We start from the raw sequence: 27,873 nt of genomic DNA on the forward strand, positions 1-27,873 counted from the left end.
TTCTGTGGATATCTTGCTCCACGACACCTTTCTAAGGATGGGGTATAACGACTCCCAGTTGACGCCAACCGACATGCCGATATATGGATTTGCTGGAGTAGAATGTCATGTAGAAGGGATAATCAAGTTGCCAACCACCATAGGTACGGAACCAAGGCAAGCAACACAGATGTTGGACTTTGTGGTAGTAAAGGCTAATTCGACCTACAACGCTATCATGGGAAGAACAGGGATACATGCCTTTAAGGCAGTCCCTTCTTCTTATCATTCAGTTATGATATTTCCGACTCGAGATGGGATTGGAGAAGAAAGAGGAGATCAAAAAATGGCAAGAAGCTGTTATGTGGCCTCTTTGAGGGCAGATGGAGTCGGGGGGCAGGTTCTTCCTATTGAAGATATGGATGTCCGAGAAAATGATGAGAAGAGAGGAAAGCCAGCAGAAGACTTGGTTTCGATTCCTTTAGACCCCGAGAATCCTGAGAAGATGACTTTCATTGGAGGCACATTAGAGGAGCCCCTTAGAGGGAAGTTGGTGAAATTTTTGCAAGAAAATAGTGATGTGTTTGCTTGGTCAGCAGCTGATATGCCAGGCATAGACCCGGGGCTGATTACTCATAAGTTAAACGTGGATACAAGCAGGAAGACAGTGAAACAAAAGAAAAGAAATTTTGCCCCTGAAAGACAAGAGGCTATAAAACAGGAAGTAGAAAAGCTCTTAGAGGCTGGTTTCATTGAGGAGATTCAATTTCCGGAATGGTTAGCAAACCCTGTAATGGTGAAGAAAGCTAATGGGAAGTGGAGGATGTGTATAGACTTCACTGACCTGAATGATGCATGCCCTAAAGACTATTTTCCATTGCCAAGGATTGATACTTTGATTGATGCCACTGCTGGGCATGAGATGCTGAGTTTTATGGATGGATTTAGCGGATATAATCAGATTAAGATGCACAAGAATGACATTCCAAAGGTATCATTTATCACTGACTTTGGTGTTTATTGTTATCTTGTTATGGCGTTTGGTCTTAAGAATGTGGGAGCCACCAATCAAAGGTTGGTAAATAAAATTTTTAAGGATCTTATTGGTAAGATTATGGAAGTCTATGTTGATGACATGTTAGTCAAGAGTCTAGTAAAGACTGATCATATAACCCATTTGAGGGAAGCTTTTGAGGTCCTGAGGTACCACAAGATGATGTTGAATCCTACGAAGTGTGCTTTCGGAGTAGGATCTGGAAAATTCTTGGGATTGATGGTCTCAAAGAGAGGAATTGAGTCCTGGACATGGAACCACCAAAAACTGTCAAGGATGTTCAGAAGCTCACAGGAAGGGTTGCTGCGCTGGGACGATTCATCTCCAAGTCAGGAGAGAAGTGCCTATCATTCTTTAAGTCATTAAAAAATATTAAGGACTTTGTATGGAGCGAAGAAAACCAGAAGGCTTTCAAAGAATTGAAGCAATATATGGCGCAGGCCCGGTTATTGGCCAAGCCAATTTTGAGTGAATTTTTGTTCTTGTACTTGGCTGTTTCAGAGAGTGCCTTGAGCACAGTGTTGGTTAAGGAGGAACTAAAAGTCCAGAAACCCGTATACTATGTCAGCAAAATTCTGCATGGTGCTGAATTGAATTATTCAACTATCGAGAAATTTGCTCTAGCATTGGTAATGGCTTCGAGAAAGCTGCGTCCTTACTTTCAGGCTCATCAGATTGAGGTGCTAACAAATCAGCCACTGAGAAATATCATTCACAGTCCCAAGGCAAGTGGGAGATTGATTAAGTGGGCAATAGAGCTGGGAGAGTTCGATCTCAAGTATAAGCCACGAACGGCAATAAAAGCCCAGACGTTAGTTGACTTCGTGGTGGAATGTACCATACCCAACTAAGAAGTCGGGGGGCAGGGAGATACCACACCACAAGACAAGGGAGTCGATAATGGGGACAAAGAGAAGGATGACAAGGAAAAAGAATATTGGGTTCTCTATTTTGATGGAGCATAAAAAACAAACTCCAGTGGAGTAGGATTGGTTTTGCAAAGCCCTGATGGGTTCTTAATTGAGTATGCTATGAAGCTAGACTTCCCAACCACAAACAATGAGGCAGAATATGAAGCCCTGATAGCTGGCCTTGGCCTAGCGGGAACACTTAGAGTCAAAAACTTAAAGGTCCGTGGGGACTCGAAGCGGATCATATCCCAGGTAAAGGGAGAATTTGAGGCAAGGGATGATACGATGGCTAAGTATGTCCGCCTAGTAAGGGTTGTGATGACCCAATTTAATGAATGCCATGTTGAGCACATTCCAAGGGAAGAAAATGCTAAGGCAGATGCGTTATCAAAGTTTGCTTCATCGGAGATAGAAGAAAGTTCAAGAAGTGTGTACTTCCGTGTTTTGAAGACTAGAAGCATAGATGTTAAATTTGTGGCTCCTATAGGCCTGGGGACGTCATGGATTGATCCTATTAAGGCTCACATTCAAACCGGTTGGTTGCCAAGCGATGCAACTGAAGCACGAAAGTTAACTGTTCGGGCACTAAGGTACTCTTTAATAGATGGGATTCTGTACAAAAGATCTTTCGTGGTTCCTTATTTAAGGTGTCTCAGGCCCGATGAGGCACGCTTGGCTCTTGAAGAAGTGCATGAAGGTATTTGTGGACAACACTTGGGGGGCAGGACTTTGGCTCATAAGATAACTCGTTTAGGCTTTTACTGGCCAGAAATGATGGCTGATGCCAAAAAATATGTGAAGAAGTGTGACCGCTGTCAGAAGCATGCACCTGTTGTTAGACAACCCCCCGAGATGTTGACCTCTATCAACTCGCCCATTCCCTTTGCTATGTGGGGAATGGATATTTTGGGGCCTTTCCTCATGGCCACGACACAAAGGAAGTTTCTGATTGTAGCCATTGATTATTTCACCAAGTGGATTGAAGCCAAACCCTTGGCCAAGATCACAACTAAGCAGGTTGCACAATTCCTGTGGGAAAACATTTTGTGCCGATATGGAATTCCCCGTATCCTCGTCACTGACAATGGAACACAATTCAACAATGAGGAATTCAAGAAATATTGTGAAGAAAATGAAATTGAGTTACGGTTCACCTCTGTGGCTCACCCACAAGCCAATGGGCAAGCGGAAGTAGCCAATCGGATAATCCTGGATGAACTAAAAAAGAGGATCGAGAAGTCAAGAAATAATTGGGTGGATGAGATACTTTCCATATTATGGGCCTATAGGACTACCTGTAGAGTCACGACAAGAGCAACTCCCTTCATGTTGGCATATGGGGCAAAATCAGTAGTTCCCGTGGAGATATCACATTCCTCTCCAAGGATTCAGGCTTTCAATGCAGAAGAAAATGAAGAAGGGCAGAGGTTAGCCCTGGATCTAATTGATGAAGTGCGAGATGAGGCACATGTAAAGATAGTGGAATACCAGAAAAAAGCTTCATTTTATTACAACTTAAGGGTTAAAGAAAGATTCTTCAAGCAAGGAGATTTGGTATTAAGGAAAGTGGAAGCTTCAGGTGTAGGACAGAAAGGAAAACTTGCCCCAAATTGGGAAGGGCCGTACAGAGTCAAGAGCGTTCAAGGCAGAGGAACCTATAAGCTGGAGACTATGGATGGTTTTAAAGTCCCGAGAACCTGGCATGCACAAAACCTGAAGGTTTACTATGTGTAAGATAGTCGAAGTACGATTCTCACTTGTCATTACGACAAGTAGGTTTAAAAGCACCTTGAAGCTTTGCTTCCTTAGGATTTTATATTACAGTAGAGTTCGAACCCATGCTATGTAAGGTTTTGGAAAACCAAACTTCATATTAAAGAGTTTGAAATTATTTCAACTTAAGGATGTTTAAAGTTGTGATAATACCTTGTGTGGTGCACGTTGCACAAATCAAAGGGACAATTAGTTTAAATGCATATTAAGTATTGGAGAGATAAAGTAAGGAAACAGCATAAGAAATAACCCCGAAGGGTAACAAGTTCTGACATAAACAAAGTTCACATATTTTCAAAAAAAAAATACACATAAAAAGAACTTAGGCCTCGGAAGGCTGGGATTCTTCGGAATCACTATCCGAAGTCTCCTCGGACGTCTCAGTCGTCCCCTCAGAAGTCCCCGTAGAGGTTCCTGCAGTACTGCCTTTGGATGCTTTGGATGATGCGGGAGATACTGGATTCTGAGGCGCAGCCCTTGGAGGCTCTTCCACCCTGACCTTCTTCACAGCAGGCTCAGAAGCTTCTTCGGAAGAAGTCTCCTACTCCCCGGAGCTAGAATCAAGTTCTTTCCTCTTATGGCCTTGGCTCTTTGAAGGGCCGTCTTTGATCAGATCAGCAAGCTTGTCAGTAACACCCCCAAGCTCCGGAACTCACACAGGGCAAGGAAAGGAGGACTGCTCGAGGACTTCTGGAAATTCATCTTGGATGGCCTCCACAGTAGCATCCCATCCTTCTTTATAGCTAACTGGGTGTAGGAGGGCATCGTGCTCCACCGTCAAGTCCTTGAACTCCTGGGTGTCCATCCAGCCGTCAAAGGCTTTATCCTTCTGAGCCTTCAGAATAACATTTTCAGCCCGGGCCATTTCCAGGTCAGAAGTGGAAGAGGTCAGTTGAGCTTCAAGGGCCTCTATTCTCTGGTTGGCCTCCCCCAACTTCTTGTTAGCATCCTCCAGGCCAACCTTTCAAGACTTAGCTTGGTGAATCGCCCCTTGGAAATGGGCGTTAGCCTGCAAGAAAAGTAGCAAAAGTATGAGAAAAGAAACGTAAAAAGGCAAGTATGAAGGGCATAGGAAAAGGACGTACCGTCGCTAAAGCCTGGGCTCCGAAAAGCTCATTCCCCTCTAAGTCCTGTTGAAGGACAAAGTCTTGATAGTCCACCGGGGAGATGGAATTCTTAGACCATTCCTTGGCCAGCGCCGTGCTGCCAACGATTGAATCCTTGCCCCGGATCCCCCAAGCAGGTTGAAAATAGGCCCCTGGCCTCTACTTGGTGCATAAAACTTGGCTGGGGCCTTCCTCGCCTGGTTCCATTGCTTGGAGGAGGAACTCAGGGAAGCGGTCACCAAGGCGTGGGTCTTTAAAGACCTTTCCAGCCCGCTTCATCCTAGTTGTCTCCAGGTCTTTAGGCTTGGTAGCCTCCTCAATCTTCTCAGCCACTGCAACAAGCGAGATAAGTTGAAGAATCAGCGGAATAGAAAATGAAGGAAATAAAAAAGAGATAAGGAAGGAAACTTACTTTTCTTAGGGACGGGCGAGAGGCCGCGTTCTACCAGAACGGTCTCCCGGATAAGGTCCCAAGAATGGGAAGTCCCATTATCTTGCGTAAGGAGGTTGAAAGCTCTAGCCTCCTCCTCAGACAAAGTTATATCATTTGGGCTCCCATCGACCGCAAGCCCAAAAGACGACCGAAATAGGGTGCTCCAATCTCCACCCTCCCAAACGACGAACAAAAAATCTTTCTTCCACCCCAAGTTGTTGTCAGGGATGGACTTCCCATTCACAATGTGGGGAATAGTAGGGCGCTGGTTTAGAGAAACCCAACCCGGACTTTTATCAGGGCTGTTTTTGAACTGGAAAATTTTCCTGAAAACGGCAATGGAAGTAGGGACATTATGCTTGGCACATTGTGATAGATAGAACAGAATAAGCCTCCAAGAATTAGGGGGGAGTTGGCAAGGGCTGATGCCCACATCAGCCAGTAAAAGAGGAATGAACGGATGAAAAGGGAGTCTGATACCCGCCCTTAGAGTATCCCTATAGATGCATAATGCGTCCTTCTTCCATTGGCAGGCCCTATCGGCCGGACCTGCAAGAACCAGCTTAAAAGGTTCCTTGATTTTGAAGCAGCTGCTCAACTTTTCCAGCTCCTTGGGATCCCGCAAAGCAATAATATGGTCGTGGGCGTCCAGATGTGCATCAGACGGGTACTCATCCCCTCGGGTGTTGATCATGTCGATTAAAGAAGTGTACCTTGATCGAATAGGGAATTCATTGGACTTTCTAGCCACGTTCATTTTGGCCAAGCGAGTCATTTTCTTGTCAGCCATCTGAAAAAAAAAACCACATAGACAGGTTATCCTAAAAAGGGCACACAAAGGAAAAGAAGACATAAGAAGTAAAGGGAGGGATTTTACCTGAAGAAGTGCTCCTAAAAAAGGCTTTGAGCTCCGACTTGCTGTTATTGCTCTGAGAAACTTAGCAGGAGGAGAAAGGAGAAAAACTTAGAAATGAGAAAGTGAGCAGTAGTAGCCTCTCCTTACTCCTTTATATAAGAGGAAAAGGGGAAGTTGAAGGGACGAAAGCCCATTAAGGAAAGAGTCCCAAAGAAAAAAGCCCAGAAAAAAGGAATATTCCAAAATAATTCCAAGGAATTCTAGAGAATTCCAAATCAATAAAGAGGCCCAGTAAGATTTAAGGCCCAATAAAGAGGCCCAGTAAGATTTAAAGCCCAATAAAGAGGCCCAGTAAGATTTAAGGCCTAATAAAGAGGCCCAGTAAGATTTAAGGCCCAATAAAGAGGCCCAGTAAAATTTAAGGCCCAATAAAGAGGCCCAGTAATATTTAAGGCCCAATAAGAAGGCTAGGCCCAAATCCAATTAGGATTTGGAAAATGTAATACCCTAAATTGTAGCCCTAAAAGTTGTAAGGCCCAATGAAGAAGGCCAGTGAAAGACCAGGATTCAGGTCAAAATCCAGGTCGTGAATCCTGCCCGAAAACTTTCAAGCAGGCACCCGAAAATAACGGGTAGAAAAGACCAGGATTCAGGTCGAAATCCAGGTCATGAATCCTGCCCGAAATTTTTCGACCAGACACACGAAAATAACGGGAATATCAGGATTGGATTGAGGTCGAAACCTCGACCAGGAATGAGGTCAAAATAAACCAAGCATTTTACAAGAATGGGGTTTAAAATCCTACACTAAAACCCAGGTCGAAAATCGACTAGGATCCTGGTCGAAAACCAGGTCGTGAATCCTAGTCGATATCATTCGACCAGGAAGCATGTGAAACAGAGAAATTTCAAACAGGATTCAGGTCGAAACATCGACTAGAATCCTGGTCGAAATCCTAGTCGAAAAGCTCAAGACCGGGAATAGAAAAAGGGTAAGTTTTCGACCTAGATCTAGGTCGAAAGTTCGACTAGGATCCTGGTCAAATTCCAGGTCATGGATCCTAGTCGAACTCCTTCGACCAGGATTGCAAGGCTGACCCATATTTCGACTAGGATCCAGGTCGAAATTTCGACTAGGATCCTGGTCGAAAAAGGGCTGGAAATCAGAAAATTCCAGAAAAATAAGGAAAAATTCCAGAAAATTAGGAAAAAATCCCGGAGTCAAGGGAAAAATTCCTGGAAATTAAGATAATTCTTGAATGAAAGGAATAAGAATAAATCGTTGTAAACGTGTAGGTCGCTCCACAATTTACGCAAAGCGATACCCGGTAAGGGAATGAATTAACTTAACTTTCGCGAAATCTTATACGGTTTCTCGAAAGATTGGGGGGCAAATGATAGGGATAAATAAATCCTGATATTACAGTTTGGGCCGTAAAGGCCCAAAACGAAAATGTATGATATTCAGACCAGAAAGGTTAACATGTTGGTCAGTCCTGATGGACCAGATCAGGCCAGATGGAACAAAGAAGGCCCAAAAACCCTGTATATTAATTAATTTCGTAATTAATTAATAAAGGAGAAATCATCTATTGAGAAGAGTCTGGATAAGGATATAAATCCTTGTAGATTAGCCCCAAGGGGACCTAAAAGGATAAGGAATCAGTTTCCTACTATCTAGGACTCCGAAGTCCATTTTAACTATGAGACTTGCCCACCAAGTCTCCTATACCAAGTCTAATTTAAGGACTCCCAACATCTATATAAGGGGTCTCACCCCACAAATCAGAACTACGTTTTTTGACTTGATCCTTGGCAATCAGCAAGGTACGTAGGCATCTTGTTAAGGCAGATTGAGTCACGAAACAGAAGAGCAGTAAAAATCGAGTCTTGAAGCTCACGTTCCTTAGTAATAAATACAACAAATAATAACCTTAGTTTTTTATCCATAACAACTGTTTTTATCTCACTTAATTATTTTCTGACAAAATATAATCATTACAGTAAATACTAAAAATAAGTCAAGTAATTAAATATTACCACGTAAGCATCAAAGTATCCATCAGGATTTGTATTAGAACTTGACTATTATCAGAATTTAACGGTCATCAGAACATGGCTTCGTACTCAAAAAGTGAATGACTATTTCTGTGATTCTTCACACAAATACTGACTGGTTTCTTCAGAGTTTAATCATTAGAACTTTCATCAGAACTTGTCCTCAGAATTTATGCAAATAATACTTAACTGTTTCTCTGAAACAACTTAATCACCACAGTAATTTTCATCATTCATATGGAGTGAGACTGTGTGCATTTGCAAATGATAAGATAAAGATTAAAGTTTGATAAACTTTAGATATCTTACAAATAAGGCATAACTAAGAAAAAATGCTTAAAACCTGTCTTTAATTTTGAAGTATACTATAGAACAAATTTATGCAAGAGTCCACCTCAACTATTTATGCTCATTTTATGCATCTTTTGACATTCTTTTTACAGTGGCTTCTCATTGTAAATGAGTCACAACTGGTATCAAAATTTATGTTATTATCAGAATATTTCTCCAGTAATCAGAGAATGTGAAAAGTCACCAAGAAAAATTTATTTACTTTTCTAATGCATATAACTTAATACCAGCAATGCACTTGGGTCTTCCCTTTCACATATTTACTCTAGATCTCAAAGGAGTACCTGACTTCAATTTTTCTTTTCTTTTGTTTTCTTCAGATAAGTGAGGCTTATCAAGCATGTAGTTCATCCTTAAGATTTACTAACATCAGAATTTGACAGATAATAAGCTATAATCTAGTTTGTGACTTAGTAAGAAGATACAAGGAGTAAATTTGACTAAGATCAAAATCAGAATTTGCTTGTGTTATGGATTTCCACATAAATAACTAATTCAAATATGGGATACACAGTTTGTTAAAGACTACTAAGTCAACATCTAACAAGATAATCCTCATTGGCTTGAATAGTCACAGAACATTCAAAACACTATCAGAGTATTTAGAATCACATCAGAGAACAATCAGTATTTAACATGTTACAATTTAAGCATAGATTACAAGGAGATAAGACAATCTGTAAATACTGATTATAAAGTCTGATGCATGAGAACAAAAACTAAACAGATTTTGAGAAAGAACCTGAAACCATTCTAAGTTCATTTACCAGTCTTGTAAAAGTAGCTTCACATAGTGGTTTTGTGAGGATATCTGCTAGTTGTTGATCTGTTGGGACAAAATGCAATTCCACTGTACCTTCCATCACATGTTCCCTTATGAAATAGTACCTAACGCTGATGTGCTTTGTCATTGAGTGTTGAACTGGATTACCTGTCATAGCAATAGCACTTTGATTATCACAGTAAATGGGTATTTTATAAAATTTTAACCCATAGTCCAGTAACTGATTCTTCATCCAAAGAATCTGTCCACAACAGCTTCCTGCAGCAATATATTCTGCTTCTACAGTTGATGTGGAAATTGATTTCTGTTTCTTGCTAAACCAAGAAATCAATCCGCCTCCAAGAAATTGGCAGCTTCCACTAGTGCTTTTCCTGTCTATTTTGCATCCTGTAAAATATGCATCTGAGTAACCTATTAGCTTAAAATCTGATTCCCTAGGATACCACAATCCTAGATCAGTTGTACCCTTGAGGTACTTGAAAATTCTTTTCTCAGCTATTAGATGAGGTTCTCTTGGATCAGCCTGAAATCTTGCACAAAGACAAGTAATATACATGATATCAGGTCTACTTGCAGTTAAATAGAGTAAAGAGCCAATCATACCTCTGTAGTTAGTAATATCTATTGATGCTCTAGTATCTTTATCTAACTTGGTTGCAGTGGCCATGGGAGTTGATGCAGTAGAACTGTCTTGCATTCCAAATTTCTTGAGTAAATTTCTGGTGTACTTGGATTGATTTATGAAAGTACCTTCTTCAGTTTGCTTGACTTGAAGTCCCAGAAAATAGCTCAACTCTCCCATCACACTCATTTGATATCTTTACTGCATTAACTTGGAAAATCTTTCACAAAGTTTTGTATTTGTAGAGCCAAAGATGATATCATCAACATATATCTGTACCAAAAGTAAGTCCTTTCCATGGTTGAGGTAGAACAAAGTTATAAATTGTTCCTTTGGTAAATCCACTTTCTAGAAGGAATTGAGCTAAAGTCTCATATCATGCTCTTGGAGCTTGCTTAAGGCCATAAAGTGCTTTGTCAAGCCTGTAAACATGATTTGGAAATTTTGGATCTACAAAGCCTGGAGGTTGTTCAACATATACCTCTTCTTCCAATTCTCCATTGAGAAAAGCACTTTTCACATCCATTTGAAAGACTTTAAACTTTTTGTGAGCAGCATAAGCCAAAAAGATTCTTATGGCTTCCAATCTAGCAACTGGAGAAAATGTTTCATTATAGTCAATACCCTCCTGTTGAGAGTAACCTTTAGCAACTAGCCTTGCTTTGTTTCTTGTAATTATGCCATCACTGTCAGTTTTGTTTCTGAACACCCATTTTGTGCCAACAATTGATCTGTTCTTTGGTCTTGACACTAAGGTCCAGACTTTATTTCTTTTAAATTCATTTAACTCTTCCTGCATTACTTGCACCCAATCAGCATCTTGAAGAGCTTCTTCCACTTTCTTTGGTTCAGTCTGAGATAGAAGGGAATGATAGAGACATTCATTTGTTGTTGATGTTCTAGTTCTGACACGTGCTTCAGGATCTCTAATTATTAAGTCAGGTTTATGTGATTTAGTCCACTTCCCTGCAGATGGAAGTTGATCTCTAGAACTGGATCCTCCCCCATGATCCATGTTGTTTCCATCAACATTTTATGATGCTCCCTCTGAAGTTATGCTCACTGAAATTTCAGAATTTGAGTTGGATCCTTCAGGAATTGAAGAATCAAAGTTTCCAGAATTATCAGAATTTGGCTCATCAAAACTTGATGAATTAGAACTTGAAGAGCCAGTGACTGGTTTTGATGCTTCTTGAGAGTCTTGAGATGTGGTATGATCATCAGCTTGCATCCCCTGAACAGGTGCATTTTCCTTTGGAGCAGTTCCCATAGTTTCAATGACATCAGAATTTAACCCGTCAGAACTTACAGGATCAGGACTTAGATCATCCGAATTTACAGAATCAGAATTTACATCTTTATTTTCACATCTCAGCTGATCATGATCATTGAAATCTTCAAGTCCAGTAATCTTTTTATCATCAAAAGATATATTGATAGATTCCATGACAACCCTTGTTCTTAAATTGTAGACTCTGAAGGCTTTTGTGGAAAGTGGATATCCAACAAAAAATCCTTAATCAGCTTTTAGATCAAATTTTGACAGCTGTTCAGGATGAGTCTTAAGAACAAAACACTTGCATCCAAATACATGAAAGTATTTCAGATTTGGCTTCTTTTTCTTCACCATCTCGTATGGTGTTTTTCCATGCTTGTTTATGAGTGTAGCATTCTGTGTAAAACAAGCAGTCTGCACAGCTTCAACCCAAAAGTAGGTTGTTAGCTTTGCTTCATCAAGCATAGTTCGTGCAGCTTCAATAAGAGTCATGTTCTTCCTTTCTACAACTCCATTCTGTTGTGGAGTTCCAGGTGCAGAAAATTCCTGCTTTATTTCATGCTCTTTGCAGAACTCTTCCATGATTGAATTCTTGAACTCAGTGCCATTATCACTTCTTATTATTTTAACAGAATCTTTGACTAACTTATCCAGCTGTCTAACATGATCAGTTAGAGTAGATGCAGTTTCATTCTTCTTGTGCAAGAAATACACCCATGTGTATCTTGTGAACTCATCCACTATAACCATAACATATTTATTCTTTGCAATTGACATGACATTGACTGGACCAAATAGATCAACATGGAGTAAGTGATAAGGCTCAAGAATTGAGGATTCAGTTTTGCTCTTGAATGAAGATTTTCTTTGTTTTGCCTTTTGACATGAGTCACAAAGACCATCAGGAGCAAATACTGATTTTGGAAGTCCTCTCACAAGATCTTTCTTTACTAGCTCATTTATGTTGTTGAAATTTAAATGAGAAAGTCTCTTGTGCCAATCGAAGCTTTCTTCAATTGATGCTCTGCTTAACAGACAGATTGCAGAACCATGTCTTTAACCTTTCAGAACCACTTTGCCTGTAGAATTACTACAACTTCACAGTGTTCTTCAAAGAAATCCACATGATAACCTCTGTCACAGATTTGACTCACACTTAGCAGATTGTGTTAAAGTCCTGAGACAAGAGCTACTGATTTAATTATGACATTCCCAAGATTGATATTGCCATATCCCAGAGTCTTTCACATGTTCCCATCTCCATAAGAAACTCCTGGGCCAGCTTTCTCCACAAAGTCTGATAGCAGGGCTTTATTTCCAGTCATATGTCCTGAACATCCACTGTCCAGAACTATGATGTTTTTCCTGTTGCCCTGCAATCACAAAGACCACTATTGGTTAGTTTTAAGGACCCATACTTGCTTGGATCCTTTGGCCTTATTAAGTTTGTTAGCATTTGCAACGAATTTAGTTTCAGAATTTATGCTAACATGCTCTTTATCTGACTTTATATCAGACTTTGCATCAGAATTTACAATAGAAGGAATTACACTAACTTTCTTTAAAGAAGGTTTTATTTGATAATAATCATAGTACAAACTATGATATTCCTTACAAGTATAAATAGAATTCCATAAACTACCACAATGAAAACAAGGATTTTGTGGTTTAAACCTAACAGACTGACTCTTCACTCCTGATCTAGGAGGTAAATAGTTTATATCTTTATTTTTCCTGCAAAAAAAAGCAAGATGGTTAGAGTTTCACAATTATAGCATTTATTTCTAGGAGCATTAGGAACAAGCATATAATTATTGCTTTTATTCACACCTTCCTTTCCATTCCTATTTTTCCTAGCTTCCTTTACCTTGTTCACATTTTTAATCTCTTTTAGCTTATACTTAAGCTGTTTCTTTGTCATTAAACCTATGTTTACTGAAGCTGGTCTGTCTTGTTTTAATTTGTCAGAAGTTGACTTTTCTTTGACTTCTGTCTTAGAGTCTTTCATCTTTTCAGAATCAGACACAACAGTTTTTTCTACAAATTTAACATGATTAATTTTAGGTTGTTCAGTTTTCTTGGTGAAGTTTGGTTTAGATGACACAGTTTCCTTTTCTTCTTTATCATCTAGGTAACCTAATCCTTCTTTCCAATTTCCATTTTCTAAGATTTTCTGAGTTGTTCTTCCAGAGTTAGTCCAAGTTTTGATTATCTCCTTTTCCTTTTCCAGTTCAGATTTAAGATATTTATTTAGTTTTAGCACTTCATCTCTAACATACAAAGCCTCATCTCTTTCTTTCTGAGTTTGATGAAAGATAACTAACTCTTTTTCTAAGTAGTCATTTCTATTTCTAAGAGCAAGACTTTCAGATGTTAATCTTTCATTTGTTAAAGTCTGATCTCTAAAACTAATGAACATGGTTTTAAGATATAATATTAGCTCAGAAATATCATCAGTATGAAAAGCAAGAGTTGAATGAGGTACCTTCAATTCAGCAGCTTTAGAACTGCTATCAGCATTTTCCATTAAGGCATAGTTCACCTCATCTTCAGAATCTGAAGTGTCTGCCCAGTTTTTGTTCTTTGTGATAAGTTCCTGGCCTTTATCACTTTTTCCTTTCTTGCAGTCAGAAGAGATGTGGCCTCTTTCACCACAATTATAGCATTTGACATTTGAGTTTTCTCCTCTGTCAGACTTTCCTCCTTTACCTTCAGACTTTCTGAACCCTTTCTTTTCAGAACTTCCACCTTTCCTGGAAAACTTCTTGCCCTTTCTGAATTTCTTGTAGGCTATCTTTGTGATACCCTTCACCATAAGAGCACACAGTTGCATCATCTCTACATCAACATCCATTTCAGATAAATTTTCAGATTCTGAATCATCGTCATTATAATATGATGACTCTGAATCAGACTGTATGATGAGAGCCTTTCCTTTGCCTCTCTTTGAGACAACCACTTTAGGAGATTCCTCCTCAGCTTTAAGTGCAATTGTCTTTAACTTTCTTCCATGCCTTTTGCTCCTTTGATCCATCTCAAGTTCATGAGTCTTGAGCATACCATAAATTTCATCAAGAGTAGTTTCAGCAAGGTCATAGTTGTCCCTTATGGTAGTAGACTTCAAATCCCAATTTTCAGGAAGAGTTAAAAGGAATTTTAGATTTGAATCTTCAAGATCATATTCCTTGTCCACCAGTGACAGATCATTCAAGAGTTTGGCAAACCTTTCATATAAATCAGTTAATGATTCATCAGCTTTTGAATCAAAGTGCTCATACTCTTGAGTGAGTATAGTCTTCCTGTTCTTTTTGATGGCTTCAGTTCCCTGGCATCTTGTCTCCAAAGCATCCCATATTTCCTTTGCAGTCTTGCATCCAATTACCCTGTTTGACATGACATTGTCAATTGTAATATGAAGCAGATGCCTTACCCTTGCATCCTTGGCAATAGATGAGATATCTTCAGTTGTGTAATCACCTTTCTCCTTTGGTATCATCTTTACTGGTTGATCAGCAACTGCAACAGAAAGCTTGGTAGGCTTGTATGGTCCATCATTAATTATATCAAGGTATTCTGGATCTGTGGCTTCCAGAAACATAGCCATATTTACCTTCCATATAGGATACTCAGATGCTCTCAGTATGGAAACCCTAATACTCTCATATCGACTGTGAGTTTGATTGTTTTGAGTATCTTGAGTTTTGCTGGGCTTAGTTGGAGTTTGTGTTTCTTCAGGTATGATTGTAAACTGGATCTCACTGTTTGTATATCAACATAGAGGCTTTGATACCACTTGTTAGGTCACAAAACACTATAGAAGGGTGTTGAATATAATGTTTATACAATCAAATCGATTTAGAACACAAGTATGTGACAGTAATCAAGTTTATGCAATATAATAAGCTCTGTTACAAAGTAGGTTAAACTACTCTCTCAGTGATGAAAAATATCACTAAAAGCTGCTAGGTTACAATCAATAATGTTCTCGTGAATGATAACACATATAGTGTAAACCCTAAGTTGTGTTTATATAGTACACAGTTACAAGATATATTCTAATTGATATTGAATATAATTCTGTCTTCTAAAATATATCAATCAGATATTATCTTCTACAAGTCTTCTAGTTGTCCAACTTTTCATGCATATCTTCTATTATTTTAGTCCAGATCCTCTCCTGTAAATCAGCCGCATTCCTTATCTAAAGTACCTGCAGTTAAGTCCTGATATAAATCCTGACGGCCTTAAGTTCTGATATAAGTTCTGACTTCAGTAAGTTCTGATTTCCAGTAAGTCCTAATATTAAGTTCTAAAACTAAACACAACAGATTAGACATGACATCTCAAATATATCTAACATTTTACTTACTATAAATAGCCTAATTTTTATTAATTAATTATAATTATATTATTAATAATTTCAGAAAATCAGAAAATTCTCTACAGCCGGGTCGGATTTTGAATTCGGGTTGAATAATATAGAAGTGATTTTGATCTGATTTATGCACCAAATCAAGTCGTTAGAGTACTCAAATCAAAGGTTTTGATCTGTTCTTTCGGTTTATGATATAAATTTCATGTTTTAATTCATTTTTTTTCAATTTCGAATTCTAGGGTTTATGTTCGAATTGGTACTTTTTGATTTTGGGGTTATCTGTTCAAATTGATGTTATGAATAGCTTTATATGATGATTTCTGATCGATTCATGCTAATTAAATTAACGAATGATAGCTTGAATCGAAAGTTCAAAATCTAGGGTTTATGTGAATCTAAGATGTTAAGGGTTCGATTGTATAGTTATACGCTTTGATTTAAGCTATAGAACGTGAAGTTTCATGTACAAATCAGTGAATTCGATGTTTAGCCGGAGTTGAGTTTGATTTCGCTGGAGATGGAGATTACGGGAAGTTTTTAGTTCGTTTTGGCTGGAGATAAACTGTTGCAGTTGATTAGAATTAAAACCCTGTGAAAAACACACCAAACGGTGCTATTTTTTGCCCAAAAATGGGCTGCCGGAATCTTTGTCGGTCGCCGGATTCTGGCCAGATTCCGGTCATGTTCTTTATGACCCGGAATTGACACGTTTGACCCATTTGATTAACCCTCTTTTGATCCATTTTTTCAGATGTTACTTTTCTGACAAATGTTTCCGGGATTTTAATTTTAATTTTTTTTAATATCAGTTTTATTTATTTTATAAATTGATTAATTAATTAAATAATTAATTGATTTATATTATAAATAGTTCTGAAATATTTTCTAAAATTCAAAATTAATTAATTTCTTTAATTATTTATTATTTATTTAATATTTATTAAATATTTAAAAATTATTAATTATTTTGATAATTAATCAAATTATTTTTAATAAATCGTAATAAATTCATTTTAATTCCAAAAATTATGGAAATATCATTTTTAATTCTGATTTTTCCTAAATAATTATTTAAAAATATTTTTAAGTTTCAATTATTTTGAATAATTATTTATATTGAATAATAAATTGATTTATTCTTATTTATTGAACAATAATTGAACTGTTTCGGATTTAAGCGAAACGAAAGCCTTTCGACTCGGAAAAATGATCATTTTTCATTATAAATAGTTTTAAGTCCTAATTTCCTTTTAGAAGTGAGTCGACTTATGATATTTATTTACTTATAAGCTCTATAACTTATAGAGACGAGTCCAATAAATTTCGAAAATTAGGAAACGAGCCGGATATTGTTCAGAAATGCGAATAACGAGTTGATTTTGATTCTAAAAATTAGTTTAAACCTAGAATGGCTATGTGAATTATGTGCTATGTGAATTATGTGGTTAATCGAGTATTAATTGTTACTAATTATTATACGGGTCATTTATACGTGTACAGGTAGACGATAAGGGCTATGTCTAGTCGGTTTGAGACGCGATTGAGATACGAGTTGACTAAATAAGTCTATTTCTTTGATAGAGTCAAAGCCAACAAGGCGAACCAAGCCAGGCTTAGAGAACGGTGAAGTGCTTATGGTAGATCACGTGAAAGGCAAGTTTTTCCCCTATTCTAAATTCAGAATAGTGAATTACTTTCAGATTCTTATCGCAGTTACACAATCATAATTCCTGTTCACAAACACTGATACACAATTACTATTCCTTTGTTCATATTTCATTTCGATTCCTGATTTCTCTAAATTTGTTGAATCATCTATTCATAGTCCAATAGTTATATATATACATGCATCCTAACATATTCCAGTGTTGGGATACATTAAAGCATACCGATCATTCATGTTGCTCATCTATGGACTGGATGGTGATGATTAGGATCAGGTATACATTTGATCTTAAGGACCGGGAATTAACCGGATCCTTATGTTGGGTCGTAGAGCCTGGGTACCCGAATGGATCTATACGTTGAGGTATGGATTTGCATTGTATCATGGCTGGTCAGCAGGATATAGGTGCGAACTTGTGTCCGGTTTAGTTTATTGATACTTGCCGATAATGGCCTTTGTTCTTTTCTTGCGAGGTTATATCTTTGCAGATGTAACCAAATTATCGGTTCATTTAGCTTATTATAATACTGTTTATATATTATGGACTTGTTGAGCAATTTGTGGCTCACCCTATTTTCGTTGTTATTCACCTTATTGTTTTCACTTAGGAAGGAAAATGAAACCTATCAGGACTCGTCTGGTAAAGAAACGAGTCAAGCAGCGGGATCCTCTAATACCAAAAGTGCTGATCCCAATCCAAGAAGAGAGCTTTGAGTTACCTGAGCAGGTGTAGTGTAGATAGTTAATGTGTGTGCTTGTATAAAAATGAATTTAGTTTAAAACTTGGTAGATAATGCTTTGTAATAAGGAGAATTATGTGAGATTTTAAATGTGATTTTTAATAAAGGTAAAGTGTTATTCTTATTTACATAAATTAACCTAAAAATATCCTGGTTAGTATTAAAGGGGTTAAATATGCATCTGCTTAATTATTATTCAAGTTTGTACAGGTTTAGAAATTGGATAGTAACCCCCAAACCTAGACCCCGGGTTTGGAAGGCGTTACAGCAAGAATGAGCTAACTAACTCAGCAAGTCATAATGACAATACTGATATTAAACAATGATCAAATAAAATGATTTAAGGAATCAAGTTTCTTGTTAAGAAATAATTAGAATTGGATATTCACTTTTATTTTAAAAACCAAGGTTAGGCTGCTGACCAGTCACGTACTAACCCCAAGCAAGACACAAAGATTTGCCCTATATACTGGATGCAAAGCACACGTTGACCTAATACGATCACGAATATGGTCTGACCACGAATCTGGTCCATATTTAGAAAAGAATCAAATTTTATAATAACAACATAATAAACAATGTAATTCAAGAAACAAAATGATAAACAATATTCGTCTCAAAGCATAGGGTGATTCGTAAACACCATAAATGTATAACAAGTTGTGTATGAAGATTGGCTTCCAGCCTATATGAGAATCAGAAAATAGAAGAACAAGGTTTTAATGGTTACAAGAATTAGTCTTCTGATATATAAGGTATGAATGTTTGTACGTTAAACAAATCCATTTCGGTAATCAGTGTATGTGTATGTATGTATTTGTGAGGTACTATCATATATCTATGGTTTGTATCTGGGAATTCAACAATCGATGTTTAACAAAGAATAGGGATTATAACTTAAAATCAATAAGTAGAATCAGGTTTAGGGTTAAGTACTTCAAAGCACTTGCAATATAAAACATAACTATTTGGAATACTAAGCAACATATTTCAAGAAAGGTTCAGAACACTTGCCTTATATCTATCCTCTTTCACTTCACTTGCATTCGTCTATCGACTATTACTCACCGACTACTTGCTTTCCTTTTCTACGCCTCGCTTCCTCTCCTAAACATTACAAGTATATATCAATACTTATTTTCATCTTAGTCTATTTATTACAAGCTTCTATCTACCCTTCGTTTTACCCAAATCCGACTTAGGGATTAAACGTTATGATAAAACCATCAAACAAAATACACATAAGCTTATTATACATAAATCAGATCACATATATAATATAGCACGTAAGATATTGGATAAAAATAACTTTTCAATGAAAGTACGGGGTTAAAATGATTTTCCAAGTATTTAATATGAATTTTTGAACATTTTTCTACACTAAAACGGATCGAAGAATCATTTTATAAATAAATATCAGGGTTCGAATACCCGAATCTGACTTTAAAATCATTTAATAATAATTATCGAGCCTTGAACATAATTTAGAATAATGTTTTAAAGCTCGAAACTATTTTTTGGAATTTTTAAATAAAAAGAAACAATTAAATTTCATTAAATAATAAATTAAAATTAATTAAAAACTAATTATATCAATTAATCAATTAATACTTAAATTAATTGACCAATTAAATAATTATTTATTAATTAAAATTAAATAATTAAATAATTCAGATTTATTTTTGAATTAAAAATAATTTTTGGAATTAAAATAATGATTTTTGGAATTTTTAAATATTATAAACAATTTTTCTGAAATTAAAATAAAAAAGAAATATGATTTTTGAAAGTTTTTAAAATATAAATGCAAGTTTTTGCAAAATACAGGGGTTGAAATTGTAATTTCACCCCTCCTCTTTCTTCCTCCGCCGTCGCCGGCCGGAACTCCATGGTCGCCGCCATGGAGCTTTTTCGGTCACCTGAAACCAACCCAGAACTGCATGAGAATAACATGACTTGTCCTTTTTGAAACCAACAACACATCTACAGCATCGGTTTCAACAAACGGTACAGATTTTGACCGGAAATTCCGGTCAAAGCTTCGCTGCCGGCAAGCTTCAAAAATTCCGGCGAGCCTAGATTACTTATCCTCTACTCATCACACTTATACCAATTGATTGCTTGTTAAATGATATATATAATGGTACTAAGCAATTGAATCAATAACCCTTACAACAGAAACCCCCAAAAATTAATTAAGAACATTCATAGCTATATAAACCCTAATTCTTGAATTAGAGAATCAAACACAAATTTCTATATGTTATTGAACTCAAAATTCAACATATGATATACCAAAAAAAAAATTCTATCAGAATCAGATTCTCTACAACATGCAAGCATCAAATCACACAAACAACATCAAAATAAAAATTCATAATCAAACCCAAATTAATTCAAAATTAATAAAAAATATAGAAAAATACCTATTGATTCTGCAGTGCAACAGTTTTTGGAATCTGATAGTACTCTTCAAAAGCTTCGATTCGGTTACACACACGTTTGATTTCGAGTTCAATAACACCTTTGTTTTTAGGTTTGATCTTGAAGAACACTATGAATATCAGGGTTTTTCTCTGTAAATTATAAAATTTTATTGTTTGTTTATAATTATCTATAAAATAAAATATGTTAAGGGCTATTTATATTTATGGAATATTGGTAACCCGTTCGATCATATCGGATATAAAAATAGAATACTTAATCGCTAAGTATTAATAAAACTAATTCAATTCAGTACGGGTTTTAGGATAATTATTAAAACCAATTTTTTTTATAAATATAGTCTTGGTCTCAGCGTTTTGGGTACACAAATTACGAGAAGATTGTTAGGAATATGTTGTGAACTTGATGATAACTTGAACAAAACACTTAGTAGATTTTATTTAAGTGAATTTTTAGCTTTCAACGGATGATCATTTCAACATCCGTTGTAAAAGTAGCTTATGTAACAATAAGATTAGAAGCACATTTATGCATACTTAAATAGCTTAGTGAACTAGATTTTGTAGAATGTTTAAGTCATGTTGACTACTAGATTGATATGCAAGATAGGTTGGTTAATTGTAAATATTAGATGCCTTGTAATCTTGTATAAATGAAATGGAGTTAACTGCCAAGCAAACAATCTCAAAGGATGATTCACAAAGCTTCAATGGATGCTCAGCTAAAGCTTCAACGGATGATCCACATAGTCTCAAGGGATGATCAGCCAAAGTTTTAACAGATGATCAACCATAGTTTCAACGGATGATTTAATGAAGCTTCAACGGATGTTTAAATTGAAAAGAGTAGTTGATAGTGACTTGACAGTCACATGCGTTGACTGTATGTATATGGAATGTGGCAGCCTATTTGCAGGGTTTAGAGAACAAATAAGCATTTCCATTTCCATGCTAAACTGAAGATATTCAAATATGCTGGAAGGAGAAGTGCAGTAACATGAAATCAAACTAGAAATGTTTTGTCTTATTTAATTGTATTTTATTATGTAACTTGGTAATATATAAACCAAGAGTAGCAAGTAGAACTAGAACAAGAATAATTATCTATCCAAGTGAGTAAGAAATTACCAGAGAAATAGATAAGGCAAAATCTGTAAAGAATTTCTATGTTCTTGTAGTTCAACTTGTAAGCAGCTGTGTTCCATTTTGTAACACAGAATTCTCTACTTAATATATATCTCTGGTGGAAAAGTTCAATCCATCAGAAGTTTTTAAGTACTTGTATTTAAGCACTTTGTGTTTTGATTTCTACACTACTTTCATTCCGCACCATTGCTAAATCAAACACAGTTATTTATTTGTAGAAGAGTTGTTCTTGAAATTGAAAAGAAACCAGAATTCCATTCAACCCCCATTATGTAATTCTTGTTTAGATTGTTTGGGAATAACAATTAGTATCAGAGCAAGCTCTTGAAGAACTAAGAGTTTAAAGATCACAACAACTAACAAGATGAGCAGAAAAGATGTTGGAGTAAAGATTCCATTTCTGGAAAAAAAACAATTATCACCATTGGAAGGTGAAGATGCACCTGCATCTCTTATCTCAAGATGAAGAATATGTGGACTGCATTGAAAAAGGTCCACATGTCCCTACGAGAGCTGCTACAGGAAATGAACCATCCATCCCAAAGCCTAGAGCAGAATGGTCTGATCCAGATATTGACAAGTTCGTGAGGATAAGAAGGCCATGAATATTTTGTTTAATGATGTTGATGGTGATTTATTTGATAACATCATTAACTGCAAAACTGCCAAAGAGGTCTGGGATACAATTCAAGTTATTTGTGATGGAATTAAGCAGGTAAGGGAAAATAAAATGCAACTCTTGATTCAGCAATATGAGCATTTCCATAGTGAAGAAAGTTAGTCACTCACAGACATTTTCAGTAGATTTCAAAAACTACTGCATGCTCTAAAGTTGCATGGAAGGGTCTATCAAACAAAGGATTCAAACCTCAAAATCCTTAGATCTCTGCCAAAGGAATGGAAGCCTATGATAGTCTCATTGAGAAATTCTTAAGATTACAAGGAGTTCACCTTGGATAGACTGTATGGGATTCTAAAGACCTATGAGCTTGAAATAGAGCAAGATGAGAAGCTGGAAAAAGGAAGAAAGAAAGGAGGATCCATTGCACTGGTTGCTGAGCAATGAAAGGAGAAGGATATAAAGGTTAAAGATGTTGAATCTGCACCAAACCCTAGAGTTTGTGAAGGCAAGGGAAAAGGGCTGGTAGTTGAACATGAAGACCATCTTAGTCAAGATGACATGGATGACATAGATGAGCATCTTACTTTTATATCTAGGAGATTTTCCAAGCTCAAATTCAAGAAGAAAGCAACTATATCAAACCGAAACATGGTTGATAAGTCTAAATTCAAATGTTTCAAGTGTGGCTTGGCAGGTCATTTTGCTAGTGAATACAGAAAGTCTGATTCTGGTAAAAAGAAGTTTGAGCCTGTTGATTATAAGCATAAATATTTTGAGTTGCTCAAATAAAAGGAAAGGGCTTTCATCACACAGGAAAATGATTGGGCAGCAGATGGATTAGAAGAGGATGAAGATACAAGCTATGTGAATCTAGCACTCATGGCCAAATCAGATGAAACAGAAGTCATTTCATCCAGAAATCAGGTAATCACGACTAATCTAGCTCATTTATCTAAAGCTGAGTGTAATGATGCTATAAATGACATGTCTACTGAATTATACCATCTGCGTGTTACACTCAAGTCTCTCACTAAAGAAAACACTAAACTTAAAGAGAACAATATGTTTTTAAGTGAAAGAAACAATGTGCTAGAGACTCAATTTGTTGAGTTTGAAAAATTGAAGATAGCGTGAAAGATTGCTAAAGATGGCCTAACTGAATCCTGAAAGAAAGAGGAGATTTTAAGAAAGCAGCTTGAACGAGAACATGAAGTAATTAAGGCATGGAAATCATATAGAGATGTTCATGCTCAAATTACTTAAGTTCAAGATATAGAGTCTTTCTGTGATGAATCCGAGAGAAAGAGCAAGGAGAAACTAGATTCTAATTTGGTAGAAGGACTTTCAACTGATGTGGATTCGACGGATGATGAATGTTATCCGTCGAAAGACCAAAAGGATTATCCGTTGAAAGACAAGGAATCACATCCATTGAGTGAAAGAAAGCCAGTTAGGAAAGAAAAACTAGCTAAACTAAATGAAAAATATGGATCAGTTTCTAAGAACTTTGTTCCAGGAGAAATAAGTCAAGTGAACAAGAACAAGAGAGTCAATGTAGGACATCTGTCTATCAAGCAATTGAATGACAGATTGGAGAAAATTGAAGTGAGAGCAGAGTCTAAAAAGAAAAAACAATAGGAATGGGAAAGTAGGAATTAACAAACATAACAACTACACACCTAATAAATATGCACCAAGAAAAATCTGTGTTAAGTGTGGTAGGGTTAATCATTTTTCTGTTAATTGCAAACTTGCTATGCCCGCTCCCATGTCTGCACCACCCTCATTTCCCAGTATGCCTACAATGCATGTGAATGTTATTCTTGCATATAATTTGACTGTACAGTATGCTAACACACCATTTGCACAAAATCCTTACTATGCTGTATTTAGTATGCCATAAATGTCATTTAGCATGCCATACTGGAATAACATGTTTGCACATAATATGCCTTTCCATGTTAATCAGCCTGTGCATGATAATTCTGCAATGATGAATGGTTTTAAGGGTTCTACTCAATTGTCTAAGGATGAATCTCAAATGCCTAAGTCAAATGAGGACAAGCCTAAGAAACCTAAGAAAAAGGCTAACAAAATAGGACCCAAGGAAACTTGGGTACCAAAATCAACTTGATTTTATTGTGTGCAGGAAAATAGAAAGAATCTTTGGTATTTGTATAGTGGGTGCTCAAGGCACATGACTGGAGATTCTACCCTGCTTACTGAGTTCAAGGAGAGAGCTGGCCCAAGTATTACTTTTGGAGATGACAGCAAGGGTTATACTGTGGGATATGGCTTGATTTTAAAAGAAAATGTCATCATTGAGGAAGTTGCCCAAGTGGATGGACTCAAGCACAACTTGTTGAGTATCAACCAGCTTTGTGATAAGGGAAACTCAGTAACATTCAACTCTGAAGCCTGTGTTGTGACCAACAAAAGGAAAAACAAAGTGGTTCTCACTGGAGTGAGAAAAGGGAATGTGTATTTAGATGACTTCAACTCATCAAATGCAGAATCTGTTACTTGCCTTAAGATGAAAGTTGGCTATGGAAGAAGAAGTTGTCCCACCTCAACTGTAAGACTATGAATGAGTTAGTCGGGAAAGATTTTGTGAGAGCTATTCCTCAAGTGGAATTCTTAAAGGATGGACTGCGTGATGCCTGTGAGAAAGGAAAGCATATCAAGGCATCATTCAGAAAGAAACTTGATTCAACAATTGAAGAACCTTTGGAACTATTGCACATGTATTTATTTGGACCAGTCAATGTGTTGTTCATCTCCAGGAAAAGATACTACCTAGTAATTGTGGATGATTTCTCAAAGTTCTCTTGGACATATTTTCTAAAATCCAAAGATAAAGCTAGTGAAATCATCATCAATCATATAAGGCAAGTTAACAATCATCCTGGTTTCAAATTTAGAGGAATTAGAAGTGATAGTGGAACTGAGTTTAAGAGTTCTGTGATGAGGTCATTTTGTGAAGAGAATGTGATCATGCATGAGTTTTCAGCAGCAAGAACTCCACAACAAAATGGAGTGGTGGAAAGAAAGAACATATCTCTTATTGAAGCTGCAAGAATAATGCTGGAAGAATCAAAGTTACCAATATATTTATGGGCAGAGGCTGTAAATACTGCATGCTACACTCAGTATATCTCTTTGGTTAATCAAGAAAAATGCATGACACCCTACCAATTATTCAAGAATAGGAAGCCAACATTAAACTTTTTTCATGTCTTTGGTTGTAAATGTTATATCTTAAACAATCAAACTAATCAAAATGGAAAGTTTGATGCCAAAGTAGATGAAGGTATTTTTGTTGGATATGCAGTTGAAAAAGTATATAGAGTCTACAATCTCAGAACCAACATTGTTATGGAATCTATACATGTTGTGTTTGATGATAAAAAGATTGAAGGAATGCAAGATGGAGATTTCCATGAAAGCCTCAAATTTGAAAATGTTGAGATGATTTGTGAAGATAGTGATGATGAAAGTGATCAAGAACATATATCTAAGGACAATGCAGAAAAGTCTACAGATAATGAAGTACACAATTCAACATTCATCGAAAGACCAAGTGCATCATTCGTTGAAAGACAATCAGGATCATCCGTCGAAAGGCAAAGAACAACATCCGTTGAACCATCAATAGGTGTTGAAAGTCAAGTTAGATCATAATCAGAAAGAACCCCAACTTCAAATTAAAGATCCATAAATTCAGGGGAGTTTCTGAAAATCAAAAATTTGTCACACATCAAGACAACATTGACGTCTCTTCTTCTAGAGCTAATCTACCCCAACAGAGAAAATGGACTAGAGATCACCCATTTGAACTAATCATTGGTGATGTATCTTTAAGGGTGCAAACAAGAAAAGCAACTCAAGAAGAATGTCTTTATAACAACTTTCTATCTCAGGAAGAACCTAAAAGGGTAGAGGAAGCTCTGTTGGATCCTGATTGGGTTTTAGCTATGCAGGAGCAGCTAAACCAATTTGAGAGGAATAAAGTTTGGAAGCTAGTACCCAAACCTAAAGGAAAGAATCCTATTGACACCAAATGGGTATTCATATACAAGATGGATGAAAATGATATAGTAGTCTGGAATAAAGCTATATTGGTTACTAAGGGTTATTGTCAACAAGAGGGAATTGATTTTGATAAGACTTTTGCTCCTGTTACAAGACTTGAAGCCATTAGAATTTTCTTAGCCTATGCAGCCCATGCCAATTTCAAGGTCTATCAAATGGATGTCAAAAGTGCCTTTCTGAATGGAGATTTGGAGGAGGAAGTCTATGTCAGTCATCCTCCTGGTTTTAAAGATCCAAAATTTCCAGAATATGTCTACTATCTTTTGAAAGCACTTTATGGATTGAAGCAAGCACCTAGAGCCTGGTATGTACTTTGTCAAAGTTTCTCTTAGAAAATACATTCACTGCAGGTTCCATTGACAAAACCTTATTCTTTAGAAAATTTAATGACTCTAGTATAATTGTTCAAATTTATGTAGATGATATTATATTTGGCTCTACAGATGAAAATATTTGCAAAAAGTTTGCCAAATTGATGCAAAGTAAATATGAGATCAGCATGATGGGAGATCTAACTTATTTTCTTGGTTTACATGTTAAGCAAGTTAGTGATGGACTATTCATTTGTCAAACCAAATATATTTTTGATCTTTTAAAGAAGTTTGACCTAATGGATTGCACATCTGCAAAAAATCTAATGGCCACTGCAACTGAACTTGAAGTAAACACTACTGAAAATCAGTGGATATTTCAAGCAATAGAGGCATGGTTGGTTCACTTTTATATTTAACAGCCAGTAGGCCAGATATAATGTTTGCTACATGTCTTTGTGCCATATTTCAGGATGATCCTAGAAAATCTCATTTAATAGCTATTAAGAGAATTTTCAAGGGAACACCAAAACTTGGCATTTAGTATCCCAGAGATTCTGGATTTGATCTCACTAGTTATTCAGATGTAGATTATGCAGATCATAAAATTGATAAAAAAAGTACAACATGAATCTGTCAATTTCTAGGAAATAAGCTAGTATCCTGGTTCAGTAAAAAGCAAAATTCAGTTTCTACTTCTACAGCTGAAGCTGAATATATTGCTGCTGGTAGTTACTGTGCACATATTTTATGGATGAAAAATCAACTGTTGGACTATGGTCTACAGGTGAATAAGATTCCTATTTTCTGTGATAACACAAGTTCTATTGTAATCACTGAAAATCCAATACAACATTCAAGGACCAAGCATATTGACATCAAGTACCATTTTATTAGAGAGCATGTTATGAATGGTATTGTGGAACTTCATTTTGTTCCAAGTAAAAATCAACTTGCAGACATCTTTACCAAGCCACTTGATGAATCCACATTCACTAGGTTAGTAAGTGAGTTATATATGCTTAATTACTCTTAATCTATTTTGATGTCTAAGTAAATTGAAATACAGCCAGAGTAAAAGTTCATATTTCCTTTCTAAGATAAAATTTTGGCTAAGTCAAAATTTATATCTCGATGGATGTTCATTATCCGTTGAAAGTGAATATCCGTTGAATCTCCTCATCTGTCGAAGTATCAATTACTACTCTGGGTACTTTTACCATTATCCGTCGAATTGCACTCAATCTTAGCCGTTGATTTTGAGCATTATCCGT

Source organism: Apium graveolens, chromosome 8 (assembly GCF_009905375.1).
Source record: "Apium graveolens cultivar Ventura chromosome 8, ASM990537v1, whole genome shotgun sequence".
Taxonomy (NCBI): domain Eukaryota; kingdom Viridiplantae; phylum Streptophyta; class Magnoliopsida; order Apiales; family Apiaceae; genus Apium; species Apium graveolens.